The sequence below is a fragment of the Eretmochelys imbricata genome, chromosome 12 (assembly GCF_965152235.1).
Source record: "Eretmochelys imbricata isolate rEreImb1 chromosome 12, rEreImb1.hap1, whole genome shotgun sequence".
NCBI lineage: Eukaryota > Metazoa > Chordata > Testudines > Cheloniidae > Eretmochelys > Eretmochelys imbricata.
The window spans coordinates 11,945,482-11,972,673 of NC_135583.1; positions in this window are offsets into that span (position 1 = coordinate 11,945,482).

Sequence of the window (27,192 nt, forward strand, 5' to 3'; positions counted from 1 at the left end):
GAGCAGGGGTCGGCAGACTTGGTCCCCGTTTCGCCAGCAGAATGTGCGGGCCCGGCACTGGCTGGCTCGGGTCGGGGCACAGGTGCTGGGGCGAGGGGTGCTGGCTTCAAGCGGTTCCCAGGGTACACCAGGGTTGCAGTTTGGTTCAGTGGCTCGCAGCACCCCCGGATCAGGGTATTTCCAGCCCTGCTGCTTTGGTGTAAGAAGAGTAGAATTAGGGGACAGAACTAGGGGCCTAGAATTGTCTGAATCCAGGGGGTAGGGGGGTCTCCAGAGCTGATCTGTTGTCATCAGGATCTGGGGGTGTGTATGATTCCTTCCCCTCAGAGCAGTGGCTAGACTTGGTCTCCCTTTAGGCAGTGGAATTTGGGGGTAGCGGCCAAACACTGGTAGGGTCCAACTTTTTTGCCTTTTCCCCAGTGATCCTACTAAGCAGCCACCACCCCGGCCTAACTTCAGGTCAGGTCGCAGGCCCACTTGCTTTCATGCATGCTGCCCCCAGTACTATTCTAGCCTTTGTGAGGGGGGGCCTGCGCCTGCATTTGGAATTGATTTATAATCCACCAGTGCCATCCGCCAGCATGACCTGACAAGGCATTTCAGGTGCCTCCTTGAGCTCAGAAGGTGAGAAAGGAACCCAGTTAGGAGAGGGGTAATGTTCGGGAATGGAAATCCCTCATCCCAGATCACACAGCTGGCAGCCTTCCTGAGCCTTAGCTGTGCCTTGGCTCCGACCCCCGATCTAGGTAAAGCAACTCTATGCTTGTGGAAACTCTCTAGAGTTAGAGCACACTGTGGACACATGGCACCCAGATATTCATATTTCCTGCCTTCAGCATGGCTGAATAAATCACACACACACAACTCCTTCCCCCCTCCTGACACGACCCCCCAGACATATGCTCATGCTTCCGAACTGCACGCTGCCCCATGTCGTACTTTACTGCACAGGCTTCCTCTGTAAAGACTCCATCATATGCGCTCGTCTGCACACACACACACACAACTAGCCTTTATAGAGCCTACATACGCTAACACTGCCCTCTACGCACACACACTAGCTATACAGATAGGGCACACTGACTCCATGCCAGTATAGCCTAGCCCCACGCACCTCCCCATGGCCCGCACCCTGTGAACGCTCCATCCCGTGTGCACACACCAGACCCAAATTCCTGGGAACCACCACCCTGCCCTTCATACACACACTTCACACCACAGCTAGAACCTATCAACACCTGCTGCCTTAGAAACAATCACCTCCTCTAGACACACACACATTCTCCAAAAACCGTCAGCACGTGCACAGCCCCCTCCCCCCTCAATTAGGAGCATCTGCACCTTGGGACAAACACAAATCCTGCACCTTGGGATAAACACAAATCTAGACATAAAGAAACTGCACTCCCAACCCCACCTTGCAGTGCCCTGAAGCAAACATGCGGGCAAACTCACCAGATGGCCCTGAGAAGGTCTCTGTCCTATGTCCTGGCAGCCAGGGAGCTGGGGGAAATAATGAAGGAGGGATCGCTCTCCCTGAGGTCTACCACACTAGTCCTTCTTTTCTTTGGGACTGGAAATGTCTCCTGGAGCAGAAGCTGCAGGTGATCCACCAAGGAGCTTTTAAACCCCGGCTCCCCTCTCTCCACGTGATTGAATTACTGTCCCTCTGGCTAGTCCCTTCCGGACAAACAAGATAAAATCTTGCTAGGAGCAGATGGGAACACCTTTTTTCCCACAAAGGGGAATTGGAAGGGTGGGGGGTGATCTTGGTTCTAATGAGATTGTGGGGGGTGGGAGGGGAATCCAGGAAGCCCCCACTTATTTTCAATATATGTGATAATTGCTCTTACATGGAAAGTGTGGGCAATCTGGCTAATGTAATATCTGCTGCACCCTCAAGGTAAGAAAGTCTCAATTGGATTTTTAAAAACTTGCTTAATCTTGAATCTGTCTGGATCCTGTTATGCCTAATGGGGCCTGACAGCTGTTTGAGTTACAGGCAGGAAAAGGGAATACTAAGTGTGGTAAGAAACCTCAGTGGGGCAGAGCAAGATGGCAGGCAGTTAGTTGCATGTTACTCTGAGCTAGGGCATATCTTGGGATGGGTTTTGTTTGCATCAGATGGTTGAATGCCATTGGTTGCTTTCAAGTTGGCCTTAATTGTTCAAAGTTAGAGATGCCCTGAGATCTCTAATGTTTGGAGAAAACCCTCTTGTGTTGGCATAAGAGTAGTCTAGATTTAGCATTATGCTTCCAGATTTCCACTGAGGCAGCTGGGCTATCTGCTTGTGTGAAGCCCCACAATGTGGGTTGTCAGCAGGGTCTGAATCCATGGCCTATCAACATAGCACAGACGTCTCCCACTGGAGTTAAAGAACTAACTACATTAGCTAGAGGCAGTACTAGGCTGTTATCCCTCATGTGGCCCAGCTGCTCAAAAAGAACATGACAAACACTGTGTAAATGCAACATACTTGCCGCCTAACATTTTAGGTAACTAAACTGGATACCTCCCAAATAATCATGACTTTGCAAGTAGTCAACGGGTAATATCACAAGGCTAACTGCAACTAAAATTGTAATGGAGATGAAGCTTGTCTCCTGCACTCTAGAACCAAAACTTTTATAGATAAAAAGCAGTTAATGTGAAGGAACAAGAGAAATAAGAATACCTTATGTATACATTGCTTTTCATCCCCAAAGATATTAAATTCCTTTACAAGTTTGATCTTATACAGACGATAAATGGAGACACCTCTGGGATGGAAGGCGGCAGCTGTTTAAGTTGCACATAGCAACCCTAGCCACCAAATTTAGGACAGGAAGGAAGAAGAATATTGCAAAAGTTGAAACTTAATTACTAATACAGAATAGTGTTTAGTGTTCCAGAACAGAACGAATGGCTGAGGAAAGATCAGTACAGATAGCAAGCTGGGATGAGATTGAACAGGGGTGGGTGTGAGGAGGTTGAAGTCTTGAAGGGCAAAACCAGTGTTTTCCTTGAGGGTTCTGCTCAGGGAAGACAGTTTTAACTTAGGAGGGTCCCCAAGAGATGCTGCATCAGTAGATGTCCTGACCACTCTAAGCCCTTCCTAGCTAGCACTAATTGCCTGTGGGAGGTGTAGTTCAGCCCTTCCTCGCCTCAAAAATGAAGCAGGGGCTTTGGGATATTTTGTGTCACTCAATTCCCTGACCAAAGAGACATTTAGGTGCTGGGGTCCAATGTATTCCAGCGCTGAATCATTCATTGTCTGGCCATGCTGCAAGAAAGTCAGGGGCAATAGCTGTAGTTTCATTAGGCCAACTTTATGCGCTTAAAATATCTGGTAATACTTGGCAATAAATTGTACCATGCAGGCCATCATCATTTTCCTAATCCTTTCCACAGAATCTCCAAACTGGTGCCAGTCATCCTGCTGGTGAGACCCCATCGCCCTCCCCTTTTAAGAGGTTTAAGGAGTTAAAAAAGCAGGCAGAGGATTGGCTCCCTGCTGCATGAGACATAGGAATTTTAGTCCCTTTCTTACTCAGATCCCTTATGGGATGCTTTCTTTTTACTTCCATTTCCAATCCATTTTATTCAATAACCGTATCCCTTCCATACCAAGTTCCTGCACTGGACACCCACCACAATTTTTGCATCTTAACTTGTGACATTATAATCTAAGCCATCTACTCCATCCTACCAGGTCCTGGAACTGCTGTGGGAAAGGCAAAAAAACAACAACAACCCCCCACCCCACCTCTGCCAGTGTGGTGGGGAGGGAACAATTCCTTCCTGCCCCCTCCCCCCAAGGAAGAAGGCAACTAGCATAATGCTCATAGTGGGTCAAGGCAGTCCAGCCCTTTTACCCAGTTCATGGGTGGCTGCTGTCTGGTCCCAATGAAAGGGGGCCTCTCCAAGGCTGCATGAGTTATAAATACCGCCCATTCTCTTCTGGTCACCAAGAAGGGCAGTGCAGTGATCTCCTGACTGGGCCCCAACTGCTCCCTCCTTCCCATCTGTTGTAGGGGACCCCATTATAGGAGCAAAATCCCTCTCTTTCTCACTAGCCAGACAAAAATCCATTGCTTGGGAGGTTGAGCACAATCTCAATGGTTTTCTGCTGTGGAGAGCTCATGCAACTGGGAAATAAGGGAGACAAGTAATACAGACTAAGATGAAGCCTTGCCTTCTGCTAGATCTAGGCTTCATTGTATGGGTTGACCATCAGTCTGTCTTGGAGGGCTGTTGTAGTATTTCTCAGTAAGGAGATGATGAGCAAGAATAATTGTTTTATAGAACTGTGACGGTGGGGACTAGGGTTGGCCCTACATACATTGAATCACTAGCCAAAAAAAGACATCTTGCACTGACTCTCTAAAGAAAGGATACTATGACAACAGTTTAGAAACCATACAACACTACAAACCATGAAGAGATTACTTTTACCTATGGTTTTGTAAATGAGCTACTAAGCAAACCCACTCCTGAACTGGCTAAGACACTGGGATTAACATTACTTGTAGCAAATACCACCTTTTAATGAACAGCAGGAATCAAGTTGTCCATTACATGCTTCACTAGAAAGCTGATGTCCCTAGTATTACAGTGTCCCTGTCACTGGGTTGCAGTGTCACTTCGGATTCAGTATGAAGACTAATGCCTATGTTATCATCAATTCCTACAGGAATTGAGTGTTCTCTGATTTTTCTCTTCTCGAAGGATAACCAAGCCTACCCTCATTTTGGTCTATTGAAATCTGGTTGAAAATATTTAGTCTTAGTTCTCATTTCGGGATGTCTACACAGCAATTAGACACCCAGGGCTGGCCCGTGCCAGCTGACTTGGGCTCACGGGGTTCAGGCTGCAGGGCTGTTTCTTTGCTGTGTAGACTTCTGGGCTCGGGTTTGGGCTGGAGCGCAGGCTTTAGGACCCTGCGAGGCAGGAGGTTCCCAAAGGTCAAGTTCCTGTACGAGCCCAAATGTCTACACAGCAATGGAACAGCCCCACAGCCTGAGCCCCCGGAGCCTGAGTCAGCTGGCCACAGGTTTTTCTTTGTTGTGTAAACATACCCTTCATTGCATTGAGGTAGTTGGTAAGGCCAAGGGACAGAAGGTGCTCAGAATTGCTGTGGACATACCTAAGCCAGGAGTTATAGAGTAGCTGTATGCCCCTTCTTTTTCGTCCCTCTCCCCTTTTCTTATAGTGGCACTGCTCTCTTGTGATGTGCCTGTTGGAGGAATTCTCAAAGAGCGTTTTAACTTGTTATTTCATGTAAGGATTGTGGGAAAACGTTGGTCTCATGGAATTATGTGCGTCTCCAAATCAAGGTAGTCACAAGATACTTCATTAGTAGTAGTAGTTTACAGTAGTGTCTATAGGCCCCAACCAAGACTGTACGGTGTCAAGCAAAATGGGACCCTAAACACACAGAGAGCGCCCCACAGATCCTACAGTCTAATAACTATGAAGACACTTCGAAATTTGGATGAGCTTGAGGTTTAGAGGAAGCTTTTCATCATTAGACTGCCTTTAGAGGGCGTTGGCTGGTAAATGTGACTCTAAAATATTAGGAATTTAGTGGCTGTTCCAGCTCCAGTTGAAGAGACTTTAAGCAACAACATAAGGCAAGTCTCTCTGTGATACTTATGATAAGATGGCAGGTGGAGGAAGTGTAAAATGTGGTTCCTTTTGATTTTTTGTGTAAAGAGTGAGAAAATAATGAGGCCCTAAGTGTATTGTGTACAACACTGAATATTAAACATACTCGAGGTCAGCTTTACCCGTAGAGACACAACTCCCATTGACTTTAACGAGACTCATGCTTAACATCCAAAGGCACAAATGGACCACAAACGTACTCTCTTCTCAACTGGAAAACAGCAACTGACTCATTAATTTCACTAAATCCAAAGCAAACAATGAAAACATCTGAATTATTCACAGGGGGAGATTGCTATTTGTACTTCTATTAATCTTTGGGGTCAAATTACGTCCTCTGATGCAAATACAAAGCTCCCTTTATGGCCAGTGGGAATTACATGCCCATATTTGAAGAGAGGGAATGAACAGAAACTCCACTTGTCTAAATCCTACTTGTCATCTTTGGCTTTGCAAAGGAGACCCAGGAATAAGTAATTTGTATTAAATAAACAAGCTACCTCCCCAGTGAAGAATGCACAAAATCTATGGTTCATGCTATTACCTAATATTTCTATTGTGGTAGCACTTAACAGCTATCCAGGTCAGGGACTTAAGTGTTAGGTGCTGTACATACACAGGCACCATACAAACAGTTGTAAAAATTAGGTTCATTTTGGACGTCTACAGATGATGATCTTTCAGTTTCTGCATGGCACATTCAGATCCATTCAGTAGTGGGGGAAAAAGGTGTCTTCAGTGGATATATATATATTTTTTTAAAATCTGTAGGCCAATATATGCTACAAGGGCCTGATTGACCTCATTGACCTTTGAATTAGGCTTTGTTTCCTAAAGAGGAAAGAGGAAGAAAAGCCAGTTAATATTTGAAGATTTTCCCAAGATGTTAACCCACTGAGTAAGACGCCTTTTTAAACTAAGGTGAAAATGCAGGTAATCTTTGTATTTATTTTAACGGACATTAATATTTATAATTTGCAGTATTAGCAGAGAGCTGGGGTAAAGCATCCTACCAGAAAATATTTCACTTCTCAGCATATGAAGGTTGCTTTGCTTTTTTTTTTTTAATATACATGTTTACTTCATGTGTGTATTGACTCAGTTCCTTGGGCCCAAATTCTCTCTGATCCTACAGCAATTGGTCTATAAAGGTACTTAGATTTATAAAATTACTTGGTACTAGGAAATCTCCAGTTGCTCTGAGTGCAGCATTTACCCAACCACAGCACCAAGTAGCGAATTAGTGAATTAGCTTCCGAGCTAACATTGAGTAGTTTGGACAGTTGTAAGTAAATTGTTTTTGTTGAGCTGATTGTTTTAAAATTAAGCCTGCAAGCACTGGAAGCATCAGCAGCACCCAAGGAGACTCAGAGCCTATCTTCAAAGTTATGACAAGTCAGCCACTTGGCAGCTCTCGCAGTGACCTATATTTTAATGTGGGCTATTGGATTATTTCTAAAGAGGCTTCTTAGGCATAAAAGAATTATGCTCATTGGCTGGTCTGTGGCAAAAATACAATTGAATTAAGGGTTGAAATAATTTAGGATCCAGCTGGACAAGTTGTCCCTGCGGCTGAGCAGTAACAGATATATTAAGCTTTGGAAATTACACAGGAAAAGGTATAATTGATCCAAGGTAAACTCACTACTTTATATTAAATAAAGTAATGCTGATAAGCTGAAAGGTTGGAAACAAGGAGCTGAATTGAAAAAAGAAAATGGAAAGTCTGGGTAAAACGAGTTTACTTTTAGATCCTAAATGCATTGGGTGCTGTACACTTTCACATCCAAAAAGCAACAAGAGGTGCTGGGTGCCTTATTTTTTGGGTGCCCAACTTGATACCCCTCCAGAGGGGCCAGATTTTCAGAGAGTAGGTGGCTCTGCACTTTGTGAAAGTCAGTCCCCCTGAAGGTGTGTCAAGTTGGGCAGTTAGAATCATTAGTCACACTGGAACATCTTGTCCACTCTGACAGTCCATTTCCTATATACTCCTTTGTTAATTATTGTTGTTATTATTCAAGGCAAGTGAACCCAAAATATTAATGTCTAAAACAATTGCTGGCAAATAGTACTAGAATATATTAAACTCCATCCTTCAGACACACACAAATAGAATAGATAATGAATACTGACATATAGAACAGCGTCAGAGTGGGAACCTAAAGAACTGGGTCAAGGCAAGAAATATTTTTTTAATGATTTCTGTTCGTTTAAAAATAAACAGGACCGAAACTTTACTCAGAAATACCAACTTCAGATAATGCATGCAGACATATTTGACCCCCCTAGAATTAAACAGGTGTAGATGAGGGTGGTGTCTGACCATTAGTTCTCACTTTAAACAGTAATTCTAGATTCACTTTTCCAAAGGTGGCACAAATATTTTTGTGGGCTGTTTCCTTATTTCACCAAAAATGCATCAAGCCCATGTTGGTGGTGGTGTTATAGAGACAGTGATGGGTGTAGATCTATCAAGTTGAGGGTTATATGTGCTTAACTTCAGACTGTATCAAAGTCTGGGGGGGGCGTGGGAGAAGAAGGGGAACAACACAACAAATCCCTAGAGGCACAGTGTCCCTTTGTTCAGAATTCTCCTGACAAACATAGTCCTCTAGCTATGTATCTAATGGGGAAGATGAAATGGGCTGCCAGAAAGTGTGGCATTTATCTAGATCGTGTGTATCAATTAAGTGTCTGGAGATGTAATAATTGCAGTACTTCAGCTGCAGTTTTCTGAATTGGCCTGCTTTTTCTGGCAGAAGCATTGTCTTGAATGCCTGGAAGCGGATACACAGTAAATGTAACTTTCAGGTTGATGCTGTGCAAGGATTTGCAAAACTCTTTTTGGGTTGCCCTAAAGCTCCACCTGCTGGTTACAGTTCAGTTCGGTTTGAGGGATGAAGAGGGAAGGTTGTAGTGTGAAGATAATATGAAGAAGAACTGACCAAGGGCCCTGCTTGATGGTCCCGAAGGTGAACCTGCTACCTGTGTGTCTGTTCCTGTGTCCTGCTCTCTTATAAAATTTTCTGGTCTGCAGTCATCCAAGAGGCTTGGTGATTTTCTATAGAACTTGAAACCACCTGCTTTGAGGCCCTGTAGGCACAATCAGCCATAACAATACTAAAAAAGTTAATTATTTAAACCATAGAGTTAAATAATTTAGAAATTGTTTTAAAAGAATATTAAGGTTGAAAAGTCAAGCATTCAAACGTTAGAAAATACCATATTTAAGGCTGTCCATGCACCCTTCGTTCTGCCCCATTGGGCGTTCTAATCGTCATGCCCAGCATCATGTTAGAACTCTGTGTCACAGCCTGGAAATAGAATCTGACTCTCCTAGATCCCTGCCTTAAATATAAGAGAATGTCCTTTTTTCTTGTTGGAACCTTCTGCCTCATTCACAGTCTGACCCATCCACTGAATGCGGCAGTGACCCTGTGAAACAAATAGAATGTGATCATGGAATTAAAGACATCAAAATGCACCAGGGGTGTGACTAAAGATAGGGTTATGAGGGCTTGTCCAATTGAAAAGCACGCACCGACTGATTGACACACATCAGTATAAGAGCTGAGGCTAGAACTCCTCTCATTCAGACCTCTAGTTCTGTGCAGGCTCAGTACTGCTGGCCATCTCCCATTATGTGATCATTCAGAATGAGTCACCTTCAGGAGGTTTTCTGATCCCTTTATGCCATTGATAGAGCATGCCCGATACCCCCGACACATGGGCATTCCTTGCCTGGCTCATGGCAATGATTCTACACCACTTCTCCTTTATCTCCTACCAGAGGGGCATCTCAAAGTCAGAGGGAGGGAGTGTGGACTGAGTGCACTGTTCTCTAGCTGTTCTCTGATGCCAATGGCCCATGCAGAACCCAACCTGCATTGCTGTTCTCCAGCTCACAGGACTTCTTCGGAGACTTATATGACCTAGTAGTATGAGAGAGGAACCCACTCCCTCACCCATTTGACCTCCCTTTCCATTGTGGTGACACTACTAAAATGGAACCCAACCCAAATCACTTCTAGTTTCATTTAAAAAAAAAAAAAAAGGAAAATGACAAGGTTGACTTTGCAAATTCAGAACCAAAAACTGGCCTCCTTGGTCCAACCCTAATTGGTGACATCTTTTAGGGCCATTCCTAATGTGAAGTAGATCCAAACTGTGGATCTATAAGGCTTCATAGCCTGGAAATGCTTGTACTTTAAGTTCACCTGTTCAGTGCCTATTTCCTAGAAGTACGCTTAAGGAACCCATTTTGAGACAGAACTGACCTCTCAGCCTTCAAATGGAATAATTGGTTTATTGACTGCTGGGGAAAATAAAACACACAATTTTCTAAAACTAGCACCAAACTCTGTCTGACCCCGCTCTGCCATGAGCAAACAAACAGCATGTGATATCAAGGAAATGGGAGTGAAAAAAACCCCAGTAGGTTTTAAACACAATTTGGATTTTAAAAAAATTGACTATGCCTTTGTTCATTTCAAATGAATCAGTTAAGACTCAGCCAGTAGAGAAATATTGCCCCCACTCCCTTCCTGCTCTGACTGTTAACTTTTCATAGATAATTCTATTCAGGGTGTAGTGATTGCATCCCAGTAAAATATAAACATGTAAACACTGCCGGTAAGCCATGAAAAATCACCCTCTTGTTGCTTAACTAGGGGAGAGATTTTTTGATTGCTGCATCATTTAGAACATAGTAACTGTAGTAGCCTATAGGTTTTAAATACCAAATTACTTAATAGAACAGGGAGACTGATGACACTGTATCATCAAAACATAAACTGATTCCGTTTTATTTATTTATGGGATAATGATAATGGCAGAGGGTTAGTCGAGGCAACAAATTCCTTTTGAAGGATTAAACTCTGAAGTGAAGCCAGGGCATTTAATAACAGAAACCATACATAATTTGGATACTCTATGAATGTATATGACAAAGCAAGGCAGAATCAAGCATCCCCAACATTAAACATAATTTTTTCTAGCTCCATGAAGGTTTGCAAGTTGCGCAATGGGCCCCTCGGATTATCCATTGATCTCACTCGTTTGGTGATCCTTAGGTGTATTGTTCTTCAAGGCAGGGGTCAAAAATGAACTGCTGATGAGAGTGTTCCATGAGGAAATAGACTGTAGTGACGACATGTACCATCGCTAAGGATTTCAGTATCTTTTGGGAGGGGATATCATTGTTTGGATTACAGGAGCTCCTACTACGAGCAGGGTTCCATTGGGCTAGGCACCGTACGCACATGGAGGGCCAGCCTGGAAGACTTTACAATGTAAGCAGATAGGTCAGACAAAAGTAGGAGGGGAAACAAAGGTGCAGTGACTTGCTTAAACTCACAGCAGCAGCTCAGTGGCAGAGCCGGCACTAGGACCCCGGTCCTCTGAGTCCCAGGCCAGCACCCTATCCACCAGACTACACTGTCTCTCCAGCGTACCAGTCTGTCTTTTTTTCCTGAGCTGTCATTAGCTAAACTACTTGCCTTAGAATTGCTTAGAACTGATGGGATTGTTTTTGAATATTTTTGAGGATGAGCAAACCCTCACCAACCACAAAATGTTCAGAAAGAAATGCCATAAGGGGGCCCTTTTAGAGACACTTTTCTTCCTGTCGGTTTCACCGTTGTGAGGGGGGTGGAAGTGGAGTAAGGGGTGTGATCAAGCACTTGTTACAGAAGCTAAAAAGCCCTCCTTGGTCATGCAGCCAAACAAACTTACAACAAAAAATGGTCTCACACAGGATTGTATGGATGCCCCCTACCAAAAAAGCAGAATGGGGGGAGAAAAACAGGTGGGGGGTGTCAGGCCAAGGCAAAGCACTATTTGCCACATGCTATCATGGAAGATTACAGTGTGTTAGTGCAGGAAACGTAAGCAAATGCTGCTCTGAGTGACTTTTCTATTGGCAAGAACCTGCACCTCAGTTAGACATACTGTAAGTGTTTATATGGATATCTAAGCCTTAAGTAGACAGACATCTGCAAATAGGGAAGGTAGGTGGGTTTCATCTCCAACTGCAAGAAGCTGGGAATAATTGGCTGTACATTTTCATATGGGCCTTCCTACAGAACCTGCCAGCGCACAGCAGTCTCTCCCAGCAGTAATTCAGATTACGAGCTCTTCAACAATGACCACACCTACTGCAGTTACTGGGAGCAAGTTTCTCTCCTAGTGAGGTGCCAGGGTGTGGTGAGTTAGGCTCCAGCCCCTTAAGAGGGGCTGGACTGCCCTTTCATGAGAGGGTGAGGGAGAGAGGGATTTTCTGATAGGTTGCCAGCACTCCTAGTCCTGGCTTCCAAAGAACTGGCATGTTTTTTCTGTTTGGGGCTGATGCTATTTGTTTGGAGTTTACACTGGTAAGTTGCTTGAGCCAATGTGGGTAGAGACTTTGCTGGTTTCTGTCCTTTTGCTTTAACAAGAGCCCTATAATTAAACTTGAAATTATAGTGAAGCTTTTTTGTAGAGGAAGCAGATATGTTTGCTTAACCTGGACCTCCTGCGAGCCGACTTTCTGCAGCTCCTCGTTCCCTGGCTCTGACACATTCATGCCAAAACTATTTCTGAATGGCAAATCACCCAAAAGGAATGTTGCATCCTGACCCACATCAACATACGTGAACTTCATTTAACAAGTCTAGAAGAGTAAAATATGAGGAGAACCAGATCAGTGCCGTTTACAACTTATAATGGAGAGGGAGCTATTACATGAAAACTCTCTACATTTTGCTGTGAAAATCTCAAGTCTAGGCAAAATTAATGCTTGACCTGTAACTTCCAGCTGTAAAATTGCTGTATTCTCATTCAGCCTCTGAACATGTAGATAGTAGGCCTTGCAGCATCCACTGCTGCTAGTCAATGCCTTCATAGGCACTGATAAAAATGATATAAGAATTTGATTTTTATTTTTTGTAATATCAGCTGATGATATCAGTGTTTGTTTGTTAAGCATTTGTATCTATTTACATTTTCACCGGTGTAAAATTATGAGTTTTAGGCTTTTTTTCCCCAATTTTTGTCAACTTAAAATTTCACAGTTGTGAGAAATTATACAGGAGGGGTCTGACAATTATTTAATGACCATTGACACTGAGATTCAAAAAGTTAGAGTTTTATAACCATAAAACACTAATTGTCAACATCACATTAAAGTATACAAAGTAATAAGCCTTAAATCAAACTCTAATAAGTTCTCACGAAGCATTCTTCTTTCTTTCTGTCTGTAAATTTTGATTATCATTGATGGAAATATTTTTTCATTGATTGGTGTGTGTACGGTGAAATCGATGTTTACTGACATTTACAATAAAAATATCATGCTTCCAAACTTACATAAAAGGCACTTAATAATGTAACAGCAAAGCACTATTCCTCTGTCTTGTGAATTGTTTATACATATTACATACACACAAATACTGATTAATACATACATACAAATATCACCCCTCTTCCCCCTTTTTTGCTTCTTTCCCTCTTCTTTTCCTTTCCTTCCAAATCTTTTACTTTTTCAATGTGTCTCAGTCAACGTCTAGTTGCTCCAGCTCCTTCTAATAAGTGCTGCAGACACACACACAAAGAAGTTTGGGGCAAGTGCCTACGGTACATAGGGTCAGTATTCACAGTGAAAGAATTTATTGTAATGCATATGAAGACAGCAGTAGAGTTGTGGTTGGTATGGAAACCCAATTCTGTGTTCCTCTGGTGTTATAAAAGCTCAACCTTAACATCACAGGAATGCAGATTTCTAACCATTAGGCACCATTCTCCCTCATGTTAAAGCTTCCTCAGTTGATTTCCATACAATGTAATTATCATCTGTTTCCAACCAGAGCACATTCTCTCTTATTTCTCAGCAAATATACTTGATAACTTAATTTCAAGAGGCTGGGAATTAAAGGGTCAAATTTCTATCCATGGTAGATTATTTATTTATTTGTATTGCAGTGGAGACTAGAGGTCCAAATCAGGGATTGAGGTCCTATTGTGATAGGCATGTAAGAGGAAAAGAGGCTATGCCCCAAAGAGGTTACAATCTAAGTAACCAGAGATAACAAGTGATGGGGATTGAACCAAAATCCAAATCTTTAGAGGACTTTGGATCCAGATCTGAACTTGGCAGCTCTGGACTGTTTTAAAAATGCCAAATAAAGGCCTAGAAGGAGAGGCTTATAATGTCAGTGCTGATATTAACTTTAAGATACCTTGCTGCAACTGATGGAGGATTTCTTCTCTCTTGTTTAATCCTAGAGCTCCTGTTGGAGAAAAACTATCAGGGAGTAAAACTCAGCAAAAGCCAACAATGTGACTCAAACAAATCAACTTCCTTCTTAAAACATTGTTGGACTGAATACATTCAAAGTTCCTCTGGAACTGGTTACTTAATCAATTTAGTTTGCAGTCCCAGGAAGATATTCTCTCCTGGCTTCCAGTGGAGAGCTGAGCTCACCCCCATGTTTGTTATATTGTTAAATTTGGGGCCCTATCTTTTCAAATATTGGTTATTTGTTTTCAGAGCAAGGACCATGTTTGCCCAGAATGCTCAGAAAACTGCCATTAACCCCGTACTAGTGATTCATCACTTCGTTAATCGAAGTATTGATGTTTGGGATATTTGGCATTTACATCCAACAATTCCCAAGTGTCATGCAATCAGAAGTCACTTTTGCTTAAATCTATATAGGTCTTCTGGAGACCATGTGTGGTGATACTAGGCAACACAGGCGGTGTTTAGTATGTTTGGGAACTGGAGGTCAAAAAAAAGAACTATAGATTGTTTGTGTTAGAGTCTCAGTAAAGAATGTATTCATTGCAATTGAGTCTGTTCTATTCTATATAGTTTCTTATCCTACCCCATGGTGGAAGAAAACGAACTCCACTCTCAGGTTGGAAGCAACAAAATCAGAGACAGCTTTATTTGAGCAATTGCAAGGGAACACTACAGCTGACAGAGAGCATCTCTGCCTCAGTTTCTCCAAAGTACAAGCAAAATCACCCAAGCATTTATACCTCTTTGTGATGTGCATTAATTAAAAACATCTGTATTTTATTTAGGCTATTTACTATCCATTCCAGTATTTTCTCAATTTCTCTTCCCATTATCTCAAGGCTAGGTCACACTGACTATTCTGCTGTTTCCCACTCACTTCTGACGTGAGCCCTGCTTCTACAGGTCTCGCGATATTAGGCTAAGACTTAGCTCAACGGTTGGTCTGTCTCTGACACTTAAATGGCTGCACTTAAACCCTCTCTTTCTTTCCCTGCTTCCACACCATCTCTGTAATATCTGAGTGCCTTCCACTAGTGCATTAAGTGACATGACTACCATCTATGTCTTTCATATTCTACCCAAGGGGAGAATTGTGTGTGCAGTGTAGTGTTTTTGTTTTGGTAAGACTTTTTTTTTTTTTTAATGTGCACCCTACTATGTACGTGTTAGAGGAGGCAGGTCAAAGAACTATGCCTTGCAGTTGGGTGGTACTACACCCAGCATGTGCCATGCTAATGTCTGTCACTTAAAGCCTTTCCAGACATTGAAACCAACAAAAATGCTTCACGTCTGAAACATTAGCATAGGCACATGTTTCGTATTACATAACTGGAAGAAAAGTTAATGTTTTCTTTCTCCAACAAAGACTGGACCGAGTCGAGTGCCAAGTGTTTATTTGAGTTTTAATAATTGATCATTAAGGAAAAGCTGAGCAAAACAAACAGAGGCACTGAGCAGATATCTTCAGACTTGGAAATGGCCTGAGGCCCAGAAACGGGATCTCCAAAGCTGCGGCAAGTTCATCTTCAGCATTTTGGGTCAGACACATCTTCAGTTCATATATATTGCGAGTTAATGTAATAATTCTACAACTCCATTCCAAAAGTAAACACAAAATGAAATGGCACCAAGCAACCAACATAGAAATCCTTAAAATAACATATGGGTAGGATGAGACTCGGCAGAATGAACCAACTGTCTTCAGGTGGACACACACCACCGAATCTTGTACTGAACTCCACACACCTGCTCCTAATTCACTCACCAGTGTACATAACAGATTACTATTGCTGAGTCAGAGCTGAGTCATAGAATATCAGGGCTGGAAGGGGCCTCAGGAGGTCATCTAGTCTAACCCCCTGCTCAAAGCAGAACCAATCCCCAATTTTTGCCCCAGATCCCTAAATGGCCCCCTCAAGGATTGAACTCACAACCCAGGCCAATGCTCAAACCACTGAGCTATCCCTCCCCCCCTTGGGGACCTGATCCTGCGTGCTTCCAGATTGACTTTAATGAGAATTTTGTGTATGCTAGCAATGAAAGCGCATGCTCTTAAAATAAGACTAAGCAATTATAAACAGTATGTGTAACATTGGAGCTAATAAGGCTGCACCGAGTCTTTTATGTTTTATTTTGGCAAAGTTTAGCTTATGACCACATTTCTTTTTCAAGCCCTATTCTCCATCTCAGTTTGTCACTGGGACCAGCTGTCTCCTGCAGTGCAAGACAGATATGCAGGAGAAAAACAGAGATTAGAATTGAAGGATGCAACTTATCCTTTACCATTAGGTGATGCTACTCTCAATATAGTATTTGCATAACCAGCAAAGAGCTGTGACAAATGATGCATGACATGGCCTTCAAACAGTGATGGAAGAACCCTACAAACATAGTCACTGACAGATCATGGGGGCAATAAAAGCAGCAGCTGAATTGTTCCCTGCCAACCAGCCGCAGGTGGGTTCCTCTGAAATGTATCTGTTCCACTACTTGTAATTTATAACAATTAACATGTCAATACTGCCGCAAACCAAATCTGTGTGTTCCCCTTCACACTCTACTCTGTGACAGGGCTAGCTGTGATTGGGTTCCAGGCAGAGCTCTCATAGAGTCCTTGTAAACAAGCATGCCTTGTTTTCCCGGAATGTGTTTCATTAGGGCCTGGGATTAGAGCTCTCGGAGAGGGGTACGATCCCCTTTTTCCTACTGTAAGGAGGATGAATGGTTCCCACATCTAAAGGCAATAGACTAGGGCAGGTTCCAATATAGGTGTGCTCTCTTATGAAGAAAAATAAATGGGGAGAGGGGAGTGTCTGGCTCATGGAGCTAGTAAAGTAGCTATTCAGAAGAGTGTTTGGAGGGGTAAGCCATTTAGCTACTCTGATATCAGAGTGGGGGCAGGGAAAGGCCTGCAAGAGGGTCTTAACCTGCATCAAACTACTGAATGTGCTGGGGATGTCTGTGGTATGCGGCTGATGTGTGGGCTCAGCTGCATGGTTATTGGGACATCGGCTTTGCTCCTCCACCAATGGTGTGAACACCGCTTGACTGGCCTTCCTGCTCTGTTGGCTTGGCAAGTCTTGAGAGCAACTTGAAAGGAACTGTGGATTTCTTGAAAGGAATTGTGAATACTTGGATTGCTAATGAGCAACACATAATAAAGTAATTGTAGCCTCCTTCAATAATTGGGGCTGTTTTCCCCTCCTGCATAGCAAAATTAAACATTTCCAGGAAAAAGGCATATAGCTAGTAAGTGGCAGGCCATTGGGCCAGGTGATTCTCAGACCTGCAATATATGATCACATCCAAAATCTCCTCCTTTGTGAAAGGGTGGTCAAGCTTTGCAGATTATTCCCTGGTCAAGTTATATAAAGGACATTGGCTGCAAAAAGATTTTTTCCTTGAATTATTTATAGTTCTTGACCTATATGAGGAGGTACAGAATTTTTCAAAGGTGCGGCTAATGATTTAAGAATCAAGAGTAACTACTCCCTATTCTGTTTCTGTATTCGGGATACCTACTAGGTCCTAGTCTTGTCTGATGATTCAGACACTCTTTGTACAGCCTCAAGTATTACATTATGTATGTATTTCTAAGGTGTTCATCGTTGTAACATGGTATTTGGGCACCAAAAATACCTGCTGCTCAGTACTACAAGGAGCTGAGCCTTCTGGGGGCAATTCAGGAAAGCACTTAAGCATGTGCTTATCTTTGAGCACATGACTCAATTTAAGTCAATGGGCCTAGTCCTATGCTTACAATTAAACACATGCTTAACCACAATTAAACACACGCTTAAGTGTTTTACTTGATCTATGCCATAGTGTTCAGCACCTTGGAGGATCGAACTGTTACCATCTGTTAAACTGGATTTGTTGTTATGATCTTATGTTTGTAGGCAGTTTCTGTTTCATATATGGCCTGGAACATGCTATGCTGCTTTTCTAAATTGATAATGTCATTCACTAGGTTTTAAATTTTCTAACCAATATCTTTATCTATAGTTAGTTCCACAGCAAATAACATGCTTCTTCATGGTAAAGTTAAATGCTTCCCTTTTGATGTTGTGTGAAGTCTCCTCTTAGGTATCACATAACAATAATTGATTCTGGGGGATAAAAGAGTTCGCAGTTTCTCTGACACAGGACGGGGAGAGAGTGAGTACATCTCGATCATCCCATGGTCAGAAGTGCATTGGCAGGAAAATGCCTCAGCTAGTGAGGAGCAGTTCAAGGAAATAGTTTCAGAGACATGGAGGAGAACACTGCCTGGAACAGAACCAGAACTGGTTCTGGAGTGGGAGGTGTATCTCAGACCTTTATGGAATGGAGAAGGGGCATGTGGGCAGTGATTTTTGAGGTTGGTAGGGTATTTGTTGCTTTTTAAAATGTCCCAGTTTGTTAAATTTAATTTGGGCCAGGCAGTGAGGAAAGGCTCGTGTTAGGTATGGATAAGATTTTTGTGATTTTTAAAGTCATGTTAAAGGTGTGTCTAGAATTTGGGATGGGCGCCTTTACACATAGGTATAAAATAAGATTAAAGCTGCTATCCAACCTCTGCCTAGGCAAGCAGATCTGAAGCCTCCTCTGGGGCTTACATGAAATGTCAACTTATAGGGCCCTTCAGAGAATGGATGGCTTTATTTTTTCTCCCCTAGGTTGCCACTTTCTGTACCAGCTGCAGTTTCCAGGTAGATTTAAGTTGTAGGCCCATGTAGAGTACATTGTACAGTCTAGTTTGAGGAGACAAAGACATAGATTATAGTAGCAAAGTCTGCTTCTGAAAGAAATGTCCACACTCCCCTGGAGAGATGGAGCTGTGTGGGGGGAAGCATTCCTAGAAACTGCTGCCATATGATCAATCAACAGCAGCTGGGAATCCCATACCATCCCCAGATAGTGAACTCTAGCAACAAATGGCAGGAGCAGATGTCCTCCTCAGTGTGTCTTCCATTTACAACTGCCAGCCAACCAGCATCACCTCAGACTCATCTGCATGGAGCTTCGGCCAGCTAACTCTAGCCTCTATTCTTGTCCACGTCTTGGTCTCACCTGTACTTTGGGTATGACATTCAACAATCTGTATCCAATTGGGTACGTGTCATTAGCATAGTAAAAGCATCTCACCCATTGCTTCCTTATCTCACGCATTGTTTCCTTGTGCTCCCTGTCCATCTGTCTGAAGCCACCATCTACCTGTTGTCTTATACTTGGATTGTAAGCTGTGTGGGGCAGGGGCTATCTGCCTGTTATGTGTTTGGTCACTGTCTTGCACAATGGGGTCCTGGCATATGACTGGGGCTCTGAGGTGCTACTGCAATACAACTAATAAAGATAATAAATAATGATCCCAATGGCCTGATACAGTGGTTCTCAACTAGGGGTACATTTACCCCTAGGGGTACATCAAATCATCTAGATATTTGCCTAGTCATACAACAGGCTACATAAAAAGCACTAGCAAAGTAAGTACAAATTAAAATTTCATACAGACTGTGACTTTATACTATATACTGAAATGTAAGTATAATATTGATATTCCAATTGATGTATTTTGTAATTATATGGTAAAAATGAGAGATTAAGCAATTTTCCAGTAATAGGGTGCTGTGACACTTTTTGTAAGCAAATAGTTTTTAAGTGAAGTGAAACTTGGGAGTATGCAAGACAAAATAGACTCCTGCAAGGGGTACAGTAGTCGGGAAAGGTTTCAGAGCCACTGGCCTGATACATGCAAGAGAGGAGAAAAGATGGAGACTAGTAGGACTCCGTCTGTGTGCTGACCTTTTGCTGGCCGGTTTTGGAGATAGGATGCAAGAATAGATGGCCCATTTATCTCATATGATACAGTCATGCCTGTGTGCACACTGGGCTACTCTGAAAGGGTGCATTTTGGCTGGCTTAATTTCTTAAATATATTTTAACAATACTATACAAACCAGTAGCTTTTCCCAAGAAGCTGACACGCTTTGTAAGGAGAGAATGTGTTGTCCAGTTTACAGCAACAGCCCTTTCCCAGGTACCGTGGCATACACTTCCACAAGACGTGCTTGTCACCATGCTGTGGGAGAGATGTGTGCGTAAGAAATGAACCCACTAGGAATAAACACAGTTTTCCCCCCCTCATCAATATTTGATCTGCTGTTTGTTTATCCACCCAAACTGGGACTAATGCATGCCAAGTTCTGCCTGTTGTTTGTTTTCCGGTTGATATGTTTCTCTTGGCAGGCTCTTCTGTGATATGGGCAGGACACTATTAACAAACTTAGAAAACAATGACTTAGAGGCTGAGTCTTTGATGAAAGGTTGATGGATTCTGTATGGGAAAATAGTGAGGAGACCTGGGGAGGAAAGTCAGAAGGGTTTGACTGACATGAAATTATCTGAGTTCTCAAACCCCACCCCAGGTTGAGAAATGAACTAACATAAGACTGATTTCATTCTGACTCCCCATTAGAAAGTCCACCACTGACTTCAATGAAAATCAGATTGGACTCTATGTGCATGCGATACATTCCTTAGACACTTGCCTGCCAGAGTACAGAGCCTACATGAACTGTGCAGAGACTCTAAGATCCGTTGCTTTTGGGGTGCAATATCTCACAGTGGACAGGATCAGTCTCTGATGAACTGTGAATGCCTACCAGTGGCAAGCAAAGCCGAGACAGTTGCAGGTGGGAAGGGCAGGCATTTAAAAAGAGAAACATCGATACTCAAAGTAGTGTATAAGGCAAAACCATGCACCCTCTTGGCCTAAACAATCTAATCTATATGATCTGCTCTCTCCTTGCACATTGTGGTTTTGATCTCATGCCAGACTTACCCACATTTAGAGGGATCAAAGTTTGATTATTTCATCGAGTTTCAGAGAGACAGTATGGTCTAGCGGGTAGGACACTGAACCAGGAGTTAGGAGACCTGGATTTTAATTCCAGCTCTTCCAATAACCTGGAGTGTGACCTCAGGCAAATACTTTGCCTCTCTGTGCCTCTGTTTCACTTCTCTCCCTTTGCCTTCTTTGTAAACTCTTCAGGGCAGGGAGAGTCTCTCACTGTGTGTTTGTACAATGCCAGTCCAATGGCTTTTCAGTCTCAGTGGGGTTTCTAGGTCCTGCTGTAATACAATTAACAGCATTAATTAAAACTGTATCATGTTAATAGTTTGATTTCACTTCAGCTCCATGCCCTGATCATTCCCTTCACAGGTTCATGACTGGAAGGTCCTTTTAGGTTCAAAAGTTAATCTTTCCATTTAGAAATGGTCCACATCGTGGGAAAGTTTAAGGATCCCTTTCCTACTTTCAAAGTGGAAAAGGCACAGATGGAAAAAACTAAGACTGACACTTACTTCAAAGTAGATTCTAGGATTGGGTTGGGTTTGAGTTAGAACTAGTCCAAACCTATGTTCAGGTTGTATGGATGTAAGTCCCAAGCATCGCTCTACCCATTGCTATTTATATGTATTAAACATATTCATTTTCCTTTCTCATATATTTTCTGTTACAAAGGATTTAGTGACCAGGTTGTCAAAGAAATTTAATTCAAGAAACTCTTTCAAGACTGGCATGCTTTCGTTCAAAGAGAAATGTGCATATCCTCACCACTTAGGCTATTTCTCCTTTGAATAGCTGCTCTATTTCATGGCTAGTTATCTCCAGTTTCAAAAAGGCTTCCTGCATTGAGGAAAACAGCTGCCCTAAAAGCTGTCAGCAGTGCTGAGTGATTCCTTTTAGTCTCCTACACTTTTTCCTGTTCACTTTCTTTTTTACACTTTAAGCAAACATTCTGAATGTTCCTAAAAATCTTTGATATCGGGAAGTATGAGCAGAAACGCAGTCTTACGCCACTTGGCCTTATCTTTGTCTGCAAGGCTGTTTACCTTTGGAAAGGAAATTGTTCTTCTTGAACAATTATAGTCTCAAAGCCCTTGCTGTAATCAGGTCTTTCTAATTTATATCACTTTGCTTGTAGCGTATTGTCCAATGCTTAGGAAACATTCGGAGCAGTAATGTCCAGACACAACAGGGAAAGTTGTGGGGATTTTGTTTTTTAAAGAAAGCACATTTAAAAACAAAACAAAACTGAACTGATCTAGTGTTAAATATTTTGGGCTCTTTTGTGCCACTAGAACAGAGCTAACAGTAGTAATCTCCATGGCTTAAACCAATATCTAATTAAGGGTATGTCTACATTGCACAGTTACCCTGGGCTTTTACCCGAGTTTTAGGCTTAACCTCGCTCCAGTGCACTCACAAAAACCTCTGACCCAAGGTTTGGAGATGCTTTAAGCCTAGGATAGCTGATCCAAGTGCTGTAGGTTAAATCAGAGCTTGAGTTTTGGCTGAAACCTGGTGACTTTGCAGTGAGGATATAGGCCAAATTACCTGAATGCTGATAGTCCTCCAATGCCTTCCCACAGTTCCCTGCAAAGGACAGACACAATTGATACAATTGACTGGGAAGGAATGCTAGGGTTCAGCACAAAGAACCCTGGGATATGCCTCCAAACTCACGCCGGTGAGTCTAGGAACAGTGAGGACACACTAATGGGGGTATGGCTTTGTTTACACCCTGGCTAGGCTAGATACCCAGACAGGAGTGCGAATAACGTGGATTAACTGTGCAATGCAGACACAGCCTTAGGGTATGTCTCCACTGCACCAGGGAGGTGTGATTCCCAGCGCAGACAGACTCGTGTTAGCTCAGCCTGAGTTCCCATGCTAAAAATAGCAGCTGAGGAGCCCCCCTTGAGTCAAGCTCACCCAGCCCCCTGTGTTTGAGCTCAGGTAGCTGGCCCAAGCTGCTGCCCATGTTGCAATCTCTACATTGCTGTGTTTAGCGCAGTAGCTTGAGTGGACCTAGTGTGAGCCTGTCTACCCACGTGGGGAATCACACCTCCCAGCTGCAGTGGAGACATGCTCTGAGACCAAGCTGAGACCGATGCGAAGGGCAGATTATCTCACATTCGTCTGCTGACAGGTTCTGACTCCTTCCTCTGAAGCATCTGGTATTAGCCACTGTCCAAGACAGGACATTAGACTAGATGGACCTTGGATCTGATCCAGTCTGGCAATTCCTAACAGTAAGACATTGTTGTGTCATACCAGGAACAGACACACAAATCCTTCCCTACTCCCCCTTCATCACCTACCCCCCACCCTAGAGCAGGTCGTAACAGGCTGCTGGCCTATACGAGGATTACCAACTGCTTTAGTGCAAGTCTTCTGGACATCTACTGTGTGTTTCTTGAAGCTCCAGGTCCTGTGTCCATGTGATTGTGAAAATCCCATATCTCTTTAAAAATAATTAAGTTTCTAACCTCTTGATTGCAGAGAATCTAGAAACTGTGGGCACTAAAGGCACCAAGACCAATAAGACAAAGACCCCAAACTAATGTCATGAGATGGGCTTAAAAATGAAAAGACGTTGAGTGGCGTGATACATGCTGTTTGAATCCTTGGGCTTTGAAATACTCCTCTCCCAGCAACATTCCCACACCAGCTCAGACTCTTCCCATTCTCCACCATTCCTCTCTTCCCTCCCCGCCAAAGTGCCCTGGGACGGGGAGTTGTACACCTACAAGCCAGTTTACTTTTGCGCATAGCGCGCCGGCTGAGCAACCCTCAGTAAGTTGCTTGTCTAGATGACCAGTTAGTGCATGGGAAGCTGGGATGATCAAAACCCAGTGAGACAAACCTATTGACCCCACTTTATGCAAGCATCCTTATTCAGGAAGGCTGCTTAAGTATGTGTTTAAGAGCTTTCCTGAATCAGGGCCTTTAAGTGAACAGTTAACAGAAGATTTGGGATTTAAATAATTTCATTTTCATTTTAGTTCTGTAATTTTTGCATCCTTAAGGACAAATATCACCTGCCTAGCAATGGATAATAACTGTTATGGATAAAAATGGTAATTACAGGGATTTGTTATATGAACATTAGCCTTCATGACGCCTCTGAAATAATAATAAAATTGTCACATAGTCTTTTCTTCTGAAGCTGAGAAATAGCCTTCCTTGTACTGTAAGGGTTGCAGGATTGGGTCTGATGATGATCAGGGCTAACGATGGCTCAAAACTTGTGTAGATACTAAAATGCCCAGTCCTTGTACATAAAATTCCAGGACTGGAATGAATAGAGCTGCCTTAACAGGATAACATACTCAAGCTCTGGTTACACAGTAGGGTGACATGATGATCTACATATGTTTGTTCAGATTAGAACAAAATAATAAAAAAAAACAACAACCCTAAAACCTTTAAAAGATAAACCCCTCATTTTAACCTGATTTTACATTTCAAATAGGGGGCAGAGAGAAACATTATACAGATACTCTAATATTCATTTGATTATTTGGCTATCTGAACATTTCAGCCTTAATGGAACAATGAGTTGAGATTTTCAAGTTATTTGAATATAGACTTAATGAACTGAAAATAACAGTCTGAAAAATTAAGATAATAGGTATTTGGGGGTTTATCTACCTTGAACCTTTGTTAAAAAACCCTAATGCCCACATGAAGTAGTTTTTTAAGCATAAAAATCCCGTGTATCACCTAAATCTTATCAATCATGTTGCAGTGATTATGAAAGATTTAAAGCTAAATGGATGACATTATAAATCAAAATATCCGTGCTATTCACTCATTATATTGATGCTCTGTTTTGTGATACTTTATGATTAGTCCTATCAATAATCATTTGCCAGTGCAATTTTTTCATGCTCCGCATTATCATCAGACTAAGGCCCCAAATCCACAAAACACATGGTTGATGGCAATGGGATTAAATACATGCTTAAGCACTTTGCTGAATTGGGGCCCTAAATGAGCCTTCAATGCTTTCTCCATTGTGACGCTGAATATACCACGTCTTGAACTTTATCTGCATACTGTATTTGTATCAGATTAATTTTTTTGTTAGCATTTTGGCTTTATGAAATGTCAGAATCTGTCTTGAACTAATGAAATGGCCAAATTTCAACCAAGCTAAGAACATAGCTACTAAGCCTATAAGATGTTTACCTTCCACCTCTCTATGTATAGTAACTGTGTCTGCTCTCTTAAGAGCTACTGACAAACTTCACCTCATTGTTAATCAATCTAATAAATGTTATTTCATTGGAAAGGGTACTCTTAACTCCTGGGATTTAAAATTAATTAATTGTCATTAAAACCTGATACATCCTCTGATTACATGTGACTTCATCTTGTATGCTTGCCTGCACAGTTATGAATGCCAATTCCCACCAAGCCCTAGGATTTTAATTTTGAATCTGTTACGAATTTTCATTTTTACAGTCAAAGGCTGAACTAGTGGGTTTGGGGTTTTTGGAGGGGAGGGGAGAGGTATGTGTGGATTGAATGTGTGTTGAGGGAAAAGGGTTAGTTCCTATAAGGGCAAAAACTCCACAGTGAAAACAAAACAAAGCACAACCTTGGAAATAGCTCAAGGCAGAAGGCAATAGTGAATAGGGACCTGGTTTCACATCTGTGATGGATGCTAGGCAGCTGGCTATAGAGAAAGTATTAGATCTAACAGTTGCTTTTCTGCTAGTCATCAATGTATTACTGACCTCACTGATCCTGTCCAGTTCTTTCTGGTAGGGTTCTATCAGAGGTGTTGGGGAATTTCTCATCAGTTAGAAGCCCTCTTGTATGGACTCCTATGCAGGTCAGTTTAATCACCATTGTTGTTGACTATCACTGTGAAGAAGCCTGGTTAAGGCATGCTGGCATTCTTTCATCTCTGTTTCCATCTAAGCTGGCTTGACATCATCATGTTGCTTGGCTGACAAGAGCACAGTGGACGCCTGACAACTGGATGAATCACTCCCCATAAGAAGGTATTACTGGTAGAGCAGAGTAAACTGGATGACCTGGCCTGCCTTGTGATGGCCCTGGCTATTGAGTCACTTCACCCCCAAAGAAGTGAATCAGGTTCAAAATAATGTACCTTTTACCACAAGATGAGTGTCTTATGTACCAGGGGTCCACTGCTGTTGAATTCTTACACTTACCCTAGGATAAAATATAAAATGTACCATCCTTCAATGCTAAATTGAGAACCGTTTCCTTTATTTTAGCACGGCCTTTTAAAACTTTGCTTTCAGAGTCAGTTCCCCTCTGCCACTTAGATAGACATAGTGCCTGGTTTCTTCAAACTGCTTTTAGTTGGTCTTTTAAAAGCACCCAGAAGCCCTGAGGATGCCTAGAAATTAATTTATTCTCTTCTTGCACACCAACCAGATGTGCATCTATTGAGTTAGTGTCTCTCGTGCTCAATTGATTCTCTCCAGTGGATGGTGGAACCATTGCTACATTCTGCAACCATTTGTGGCATTTTCCATTTCATGTATTGGGCTATATACCTTTTGAGCTGTGGTAGCCTCCCATTGTGTAACCCAATTGTTTCTATGCACTACAGTGTGGTGTTTCACTTATTGCATCCTACCCCCCTAAATACAAGGTGTGTGTATAAGCAACTCTTGCCATATAAAGGTCTGGAGAAAAAACTGTTTTGTCTATCCATTAACACTCCCTCTCTTACTTTAGTTACCTGGAACAAAAGCATCCTCCTTCTGTCCTGACACAAACCACGAACAACACTTCCAGTCTCCTCTGATGTGTGTGTAAGGCAAAATGCTCTTTGCTAAGAAATTCATATTCATTTTGCCTCTAAGGGCTTGTTCAAATGAACACTGACTGCATTTGCAAGCTAAGGGATGAATCTACCCTGCACTAACCTCCTGAGCAGCAAGTGCCCCTGTTGATGCATGTTAAAATTTCCCTAGAGCACACTGGTTTAAAACAGCAATACTTCAAAGTGCACTAGGGAACTTTTAGAGTACACCAGCAGGGTCCACACAGACACCCAGAGTGCAGCATGCTAGTACAAGGTAGGTTCACACCCAGTAAGCGTCTGTTTATACCAGCCCTTAGCGAATGGGGTACTGTATAGCCATGGCAAAGAGTGGTAGAGAGGTGGCCCCAGCCAATAACAAATTTTAAGCTGGATCACACACACATCGGTAACCAATTTTTGAATACTGGTAGTTCCTAACTTTGTGGGCAAATCTGTTTGCTTAGCAGGAGGCGGCAACAAAAAAATCCCGTCAGTTGGCTGAACAGGCAAGCCAAAAATCTGTCACAGGCTGGGATCTGTAAGTACACTTTCAAACACAGCTTCTGAAAGTGAGGGATCAACTGACTACATGTAGGAAGGTGTCTCAGAAATCATGATGGTTAGATCCTTCCACTGGTATATGC